Genomic DNA, 8,131 nt, shown 5'->3' with positions numbered 1-8,131 from the left:
TGGTTGTGCCACTGCATCTCCAACCCTGCTCCACCTCCATCTGCTCCCCAGGGAGCCCTGGGGTGCCCTCATCCATCACCCAAGTGAGCTGGGGGACACGCATCCCACTGCAGACCTCGGCCCAGCAGCAGCGCAGGGAGCAGAGGCTGCAGCAGGCGCCTGCCCACTGCTCCCAGTGAGGTGACTGCAGCGAAATGGAGAAGAAGGTTTCAATGTCCTTTACAAGTGTGATGTTGGAAAGGGGCAGCCAGACCCCAGGGCTGCCCCAACAAGCTGTGTCCCTATTGAAAGTCCATCATCCCTGCTGGAACCATGGCTAATGGGAGCATGGGCAGTTTGGGGTTCAGCAGGGTCAGGCATGCGTCCCTGTCCCCAAGTCCCATGTCTTGGACACACTAGATTTGGTCCTTTTCTGGAGCATCCTCTCTCAAACTGGGTCCTTGCCTGAGCAGGCACCTGGGGTTTTGCAGTGGGACCTGCCTGGGGACAGAGATGGGGTCCATGGACACCCCCATGAGCCAATGGCCCCCCTTGCTTACTACTGGGCAGAGGGATGACCCTGCCAGAGCTTGGAAACGTGGCTGCAAGGCCCAGGAGAGCAGCATTAGTGTGTCCATTGGCACCAGCTCTGCCTTTCCCTTCCCTGCTCTGGTCTGCAGCGAGTCGGCATTGCACCTTGCCTAAACGACAGCCGCCCGCTGATAGCTGTCTCTCCATTAGGGCTCCTGATAGAAACCCGGAGAGGGATGTACTGCTTGGATAAGGGAGAAGAACATTTAAAAATGGGTTGTTTCTGCCCTCCCCTCCTTTTCTTTTCCCCTTCCAGATGAAAAGTCATTCTCTGCAGTGGTTTTATTGACAGTAAATCCCCGGGCAGCGGCAGGAATGGATAGGATTTCAGGCCAGAGCGGATGCGCATGTGGACGTACTTGTGAGCCACTGCGCAGGGAACCCCAGTGAAGAGTCTCTGCCCATCCTGGCTGGAAAGTGTGTTTCCTGGGGGGCTGTTGGGGACCCTGAACACCCCTGAACACCTCAGGACCCTTTCCTGCAGGCGAGCAGTCAGGGGAAACTTGGTTGCCGCTGGCCCTGGGCCAGGAAGGATGCAGCTGCATCCTTGGAGTCGAGTGGAGCGTGGGGAGTGCGAGCATTTCCGTGTTATTTTTCGGGGGAGCCACGTGAGGGTTGTGTTAATTCCTGCTGGGAGAGGCAGCGGAACCGGCTGCGGGGTGGCTGAGGAGCTCACAATTAGCCCCAGGTGATAATGGATAACAGCAAGACACCAGGCATGAAGGCTTAAACGTAGCTGGGATCTGAGCGTGGTGGGCAGCGGGGTGTGAAGAGGAGGAGGACAGCTGCCGTGGCTGCATCCCTCCTGTGCAAAATGGGTGCTCAGCCCCAGCATGGATTCGGGATGCAGTAGCTGGGGCTCCCTGCAGGCATGTCCACAGATCTAATTAGTAGGAAGAAAGTAATTAAGGGAAGGTGCTGCAGCGCTGAGGCTCCCAGCGCAGGCTCCAGCAGACAGGCAGGCACTGGCACGTCTTGGGAACACCTCGGGAGCTTGGGCCAAGGGATAACTCAAACCCTGGGGCTATTTTCTCACTTTCCAAGCAGTGTTTGTCTCTGCTCCACCATACACACCTCTTAGAGAAACAAACTTCCATCCTGCTTCCTGGAAGAGCATCCGCAGGGCAAGGATGGGTCTGCAAGGATGAGTAAGAGGCACTTTTCCGTGCTTTTTTTAGGTTATGCCCTGCTATTACGCCCTCTGAGGCAGCCTTAGCTTGCAAATTGCTTCTTTACCTGCACCCATTGCCCAGCTGCTGTAAAAGGAGGCAGTTTAATTCATAAAGGCCTATTTAGGTACTGTGGGCACTGGAGGTGCTGGACACTGCTGCTTCCTTTTCTCTTCCTGGGCTGTGACAGCCCTGGCCCTGCAATCTCCAGGGCTGCATTTTGTATTTAAGGTAAGAGATCTAACGAAAAGGCTGCCAGTGTGGCATGGCATAAAGGTGTGAGGCAGTGTCCAGCCTCACAGCCCTTTCTCTCACCCCATCCCATGACAGGTTCTAGGGAAAAGGGGGATAAACTCATGCCCCCCTCAAACCTGGGCTGAGTGACATGTAAAATATCTTCACAGCCAATCTCTGCTAATGGGTTGCAAATTGCTTCCATCAGCTCCGGTATTACAGATTGCTCATCTGAAATTGCTTCCAGGAGCCCATTTTGGGGCCAAACACTTCCAGGCTTGGGAAAATCACCATCAGCATCAGTAGTAACAGTAAACTGTGTTCAGATGAGGCACTGTGGGGCCTTACTAGGACTGTGCCTTCCTCGCTGGTGGGGTGGCTCCAGCGTTAGGGGCTGTTGCATCTGCATGGGGCTGGGTGCTGCTTAGAATCATGGAGTCATTTAGGTTGGAAAAGACCTTTAAGTCCAACCATTCCCCCTGCACTGCCAAGGCCACCACTAAACCATGTCACGAAGCACCACATCTACATGTCTTTTTGATACATCCAGGGATGGTGACTCAACCACTGCCCTGGGCAGCCTCTTCCACTGACAACCCTTTCAGTGAAGAACTTGTTCCTAATCTCCAACCTAAACCTTCCCCTCACTGCCCTTGTCCTGCTGGCCACACTACTTCTGATGCAAGCCAGGATGTTCTTGACCATCTGGGCACGCTGCTGGATCATCTTCAGTTGGCTGTTGACCAACACCCCCAGGTCCTTTACCATGAGCAGCTTTCCAGTCACTCTTCCCCAAGCCTGTAGCATTGCATGGGGTTGTTGTGACCCAAGTGCCATGTGAACCTCATAATATTGGCCTCAGCCCATTGATCCAGCCCATCCAGATCCCTCTGTAGAGCCTCCTACCCTCCAGCACATCACCACTCCCGCCCAACTTGGTGTCATCTGCAAACTCACTGAGGGTGCACTTGATCCCCTCATCCAGATCATTGATAAAGACGTTAAACAGAACTGGCCCCAGTTCTGAGCCACGGGGAACATCACCACCAACTGCATTTAGCTCCATTCACCACCACTCTTTGGGCTTGGCCATCCAGCCAGTTTTTGGCCCAGTGAAGAGTACACCCATCCAAGCCATGAACAGCCAGTTTCTCCAGGAGAATGCTGTGGGAAACAGTGCCAAAGGCTTTACTGAAGTCTAGCTAAACAACCTCTACAGCCTTTTTCTTCCTGTCTTCCAGCTTAGGGGACTGAGTACCCCAAGAACAACTGATCTTACTATTAAAGACAGGCAAAGAAGGCTTCCCCCAGCCTGGTTGGTTGTCCCCATCACTTTGGGCTGCTGCTCGAGGCATTGCTTTGCTCCAGCTCTGAACCAACAGCAGCTCCATTGCTCCACATAGTCCTGGTAGAGGTCCAGGGCTTCCTAATTCATGAGCACATCATTAATTATCTGCTGGAAGCCAAAGCCTCAGCATCTTGGTGAGACTAATGAGGCCATTAGCAGAGCTGCTTCTTGCCATTGCTGGCTCTGGCTGGCCCAGAGCACGTTGCCACATTCTGGGTTGGCAAAAAAGAGGCAGAGATAAGCCTTGCATTGCATCTTTCGGTACCTATTTCATTTGGCCTTTTCAACTATGCCTGACCATTTCTGAGACCTTTCCAAAGCAAACCACCACATCTAAATCCTGAGAATCGAGAAGCCAGCACAAGCAGCTCGGTGATACCATGGCATTTCTAAATCTCCATTGCCCAAGTGATGTGAAGGGTCAAAGACAGCCTGGGCAGAGGGTTGAGCTGCAGCACCCAGAGCTGCTGCTCACAGGAGTAACCAGTGGGGTTATCCTGAGTTAAATCACAACTGTTTGAAATGAGCAGCTTGCCTTCCTCCCTGCTCCGAGCTGCTGGGTCACTCACCCCGGTGCAGAGTGTCTCCATCTGATTTATGCCGTGTTGTGCTGTGCCCGCTTGGCTCTCCCGACACGCGGAGCAGCCAGTCCATTAAACACTGACTCATCCTCAGCGGCATTTCATTTTGCGAGGGGCAGCAGTTTGGATAATTAAAGGCCTCCATGGCCAAAGCCAGCAACTGTGGAGAGCAGGGCTGGGGAAGGCGAGGACACCCGGCAGCCTGGTTAATCGGTGCCAGGGCAGAGAGGTGGCTCCTCTCCCCTCTTTGTGTTTTGGGGTGGGTTTAACCCTTTCCTGGGTTAAAACGAGGGCTTCCCTGGTCAGGTGAGTGCAATGATGCTCTGTGTTATTTATACCTGGATTAACCATGTCCTGATGGGATCTCCCATGGGCAGATATGCTGTCCAGAGGCCTTGGCTTATTAAAAGGACAAGCTGTTCGGGGAGCTGGTAATAAAGCCATGAAAGCTTTTATGAACCAGAGTTGAAGGCACTAATATCGTTGTGCTCTGCGTGGGTGAGAAATTAGACAAGAGTTCCTCCATGCTGATGGGGTTTTTTTTCCTCCCCCCCTCTTCATCTTTCTCAACAGTTATCTTTTATTTTGATATCTTTCTATTTAAACCTTCAGAACCATGCTCGGGATAAAAAGGAGGCTGAATTGCTTAACAACCAGGCACCTTGTTGCGCGGGTGCAGAGGACCTGGAGACACTGAGGGAGATGGAGAACACGCCTTGGGCTCTCCTGGGGTTTCGGCAGCAGGAATCATCCCCAAGGGCCAAGACACAAACTCCCTGGAGCCCGTCTCCTGCGGGAAGCAGGTACACCTCCTCGCCAGCAGCCTCAGGAAGAGCCGTGTCACTGCGTCTATGTTACACCAACATTGAGTGCCTGGGTCTGAATAGCTGGGATTTCCTCCTCTTGCTGCTCATCACCCTCAGACCTGGGTGTTGTTCACCTGCTTCGGGGCTGTTGTGTTTTCTACAGTCCCTTCAGGGCTGTCTCTACGCTTTTGTCATCCCGGAAACCTTGTGATTGATCAGCTGCAGCTTTCCAGAGTTGTGAATGGCACGTTGCAAACCGAAGGCGGATGGAAACCCTGCAGAAAGTCACTAAGCTGAGCGTGCGGCTTCATTGACTCCAGCAATTAGCGTGAGGCAATGCAGAGCCACTGGCTACTGCTCAACAACTGTCCTGAAACGCTTTCCCCATGCACCGATTCCCCCTTGGCTTGCTCCTGCCATCCTCGCTTCTTCTACCCGGTGTCCAGAAGCAGCCTCTCCTCTGGGACACCCGCAGCTTTCTGCAGACCCAGGCCACCAGTGGGTACCAGCCTTGCGTGTGTGCACACAGAGGTGAGATGCTGGGATGTACAACATGGGATGCAGGGCAACAGGATCCCCCAGCTCCTCCCTGGGTGCAGATCCAGCCTTTCCCCCTGTGCTTCCTGCTTGTCCGATACCATTTTCCTCCCTCCACTACTCTGGCTTTGCTGGCGGCTGCTTGTCCCCATGTCCTTGTCACCGCCATAGAGCCTGTTCAGATCACATTTTCATTTATTCCGTCTGACACTGGTTGTGGTCACAACAAAAATAATCTCATTAAGGAAACGCTGAGGATAGCTGGAAGGGGAAATGGATCTCCCCATCTGGTAAGTGCCAGGTCGGGCCGGCGGCACGCGCTCGCTGTGGCCCCAAGCGCTGCAGAGCCATGATGGAGAAGGCAGCTCATGTGTCTTGGGTGTGCAAACACGCTCCTGGAGCGATGGTGCAGAAGCCAAAGGGTTAACACTGCCGGCGTGCAAACCTCCTCCAAACAGCACTGATGGGAGCAGCAGCCTCTCGGAAAGCTGGCAAACAAATTCAAGCAACGTTGCAACTAATGCGTTTCTTTGCAGCAGAGAGGAGGATAAGCACCGCTCAAAGGCTGAGCAGACAAAGGCAGTGCAGATGGGTGCTGGGGGACCCGGCGAGCACCACGTGCTCGGCGCTGCTTTGCTCCCAGCTAAGCTGAGATTTGCTGCTAACAGCTCCGTGACAGAGGCTGGAATAACCTGGGGAGGATTTATGGGCCAAAGGGGGAACCTGCCTGGGGAGGGCTGTAGCTGGGAGTTACCCTGGTGTTGCTACCCCTTGGTGTTTGTGTCCCATTTCTCCAGGAGGAATTGTGTTGTGTGGGGAGGGGATATAGCACTGGAAGCTCCAGGGATATAGCTCAGGGCATCTCCTTCCCAGCAGCTGCCTGACAAACAGCAGTCCAGTGGCTCCAAAAATGAGGCCCCGCTTGGCTTCTTGTACTGTCATTTGCCTTGAAGAGACATTAAACAGAGAAGCAAATCCCCTAAAACACTATAATGAAGCTGGTGGCTGCAGTGGCCCCAGTGGAACCGGGCCTGGGGCTGCTGGGTGCCTGGGGGAGGATGCTGATGGGCACGAATTGGTGTGTGGTGAAAGGGCTCGTGGATTTGGGCAGCCTGGACCTGTAGCCATTGCCAGAGAGCTACTGACATGGCCTTGTCATTGTCCCCTCTCACAGAATGACACGTTTCTCTCATTATAAATGCCACCCTCCCTTGGCAGCCAAGCCCATGCAAGGAGCAGATGGAGCCCATCTTGAACGTGCAATCTCAGCAGAAGCAAAGCCAATAAAGCGAGTTAATTACCAGCACGTTATGTGAGAGCTGGGGATTCCCAGGGGATTGTGGAGATGAGGCAGCCCTTCGCCTGCCATCCGCAACTCCGGAGGGGCTGGGATGCAGCCGGCCGCTGCGGGAGCGGAGCTGCCCTCCCCAGGGATCACTCACTGCAAACACCCTCAGCAGACTCGGAGCTCTGCAGATATCGAGGTTATATCCATCCCTTCCCCTGTGGTTTTCCTGCCTGTGTCTCGTGAGGCATACTCACAGGGTGGCTGCAAAGCGCCAAGCGGTGTTTGCTCTCCACTAGGCAGTTGTGGCTCTATGGAAAATGTGAGTATACCTGAGGGCAGAGCATCCTTTGCCCTTGTTTCATGGCTGGGCAAAATTAGGAGAGGAACTGTAGCAGCTTCTAAACTCCTCTGGTTTGAAAGTGAATTTAACTGGGCTTGCAAGACCACTGGTCCCTTACCATGCTTTGCCATGCAATGCCTGCCCAGTGATGTGAGTGACTTGTCCAGTCAAAACGCCTGCTTGGAGGCAGCGTGTGCAGCTCTGGCAGCAGGAGGATGTGGATGTGCTCTTTGGCCTCCTTGGTGCTCCTGCTTTGCTCCCCATCAGCTGCGCAAATAAAGTTTGGACTTGTTAAATCCACAGTTTCCAACTAGGTTGCCCTGGGCTGGCTAGCAGCTCCCGTCCACCCCTCCCCTTGCATATCTGCCTGGGAGATAAGGATGGCAGTGGCTTTAATTCCTCACTTCTGCATCGACTGCCAACTCTCCTGCCCGCTCACCCTTGATAAATATTGCACAAAGATTTGGCAGCCACCGTGCTGGAGATAAAGGTCCAATCCCGCCAGATCTCCTTCCTCTGTGCCTTTTGTCTTGTTATATGTCCAATTTGTTTAACAACCCACCTGCTGCAAGAGAGGATCTTCCCATCTCTGCTCCTGCTTCGGACTACTGCTAAACCTCTGAGTGAGCTCCCTCCCGGCCATGCCCAGCCTTGGGGGTGAATCGAGGGCTAAGGAAAGGCGCTGTCATTTCCAGGCCTTGAATTGTCATTGATTTGGGATCGATAGTGGAGCCTGCCTTGGCTCAGTGCTCTCTGGGGCCTGGCAGGATCCTTTTCCCTGGCATCACGTGGGTGCTGAGGCGCTGCCGTGTCATTCATGAGCCTGTCCTTGTGAGCAGAGCCTAAATCAGGATTTGGGGACAATGCTGTGCAGCAAATCTACAGAAGAGAGAGCACCAGTGGGCTCATCCTTGCCAAAAATCCTCTTTTCACCCCTGCAGCCAGGCTGGATGTGCACAGTGTGGGGTGCCAAGAGAAGGGCTGGTGTTTGGGAGGCATCGCTGGAGGCTGTGGCTGCATCATGCTCACCCACCACATCTGGGTTTGCTGGAAGTGGCTCCCCTGGCTCGGAAACCCACCAGGAGCTGGAAGCTGCTGCCTGATGGTGCACAATGGTCCTGTGGCGAGCGCAACGCTGATGGGAGCTGCTCAGCCGTGTGATAGGGAGCAATCATGACATGCACAAGGAGGGTGCCCAGCGCTGATGGTCTCCCCAGGACCGTGCAGCAGCAGATGTGAGCATTGCTGCCGACTGAGC

Source organism: Strigops habroptila, chromosome 23 (genome assembly GCF_004027225.2).
Source record: "Strigops habroptila isolate Jane chromosome 23, bStrHab1.2.pri, whole genome shotgun sequence".
NCBI lineage: Eukaryota > Metazoa > Chordata > Aves > Psittaciformes > Psittacidae > Strigops > Strigops habroptila.
The sequence above is the reverse complement of the archived record's forward strand: the minus strand, read 5'-3'. Positions refer to the sequence as shown.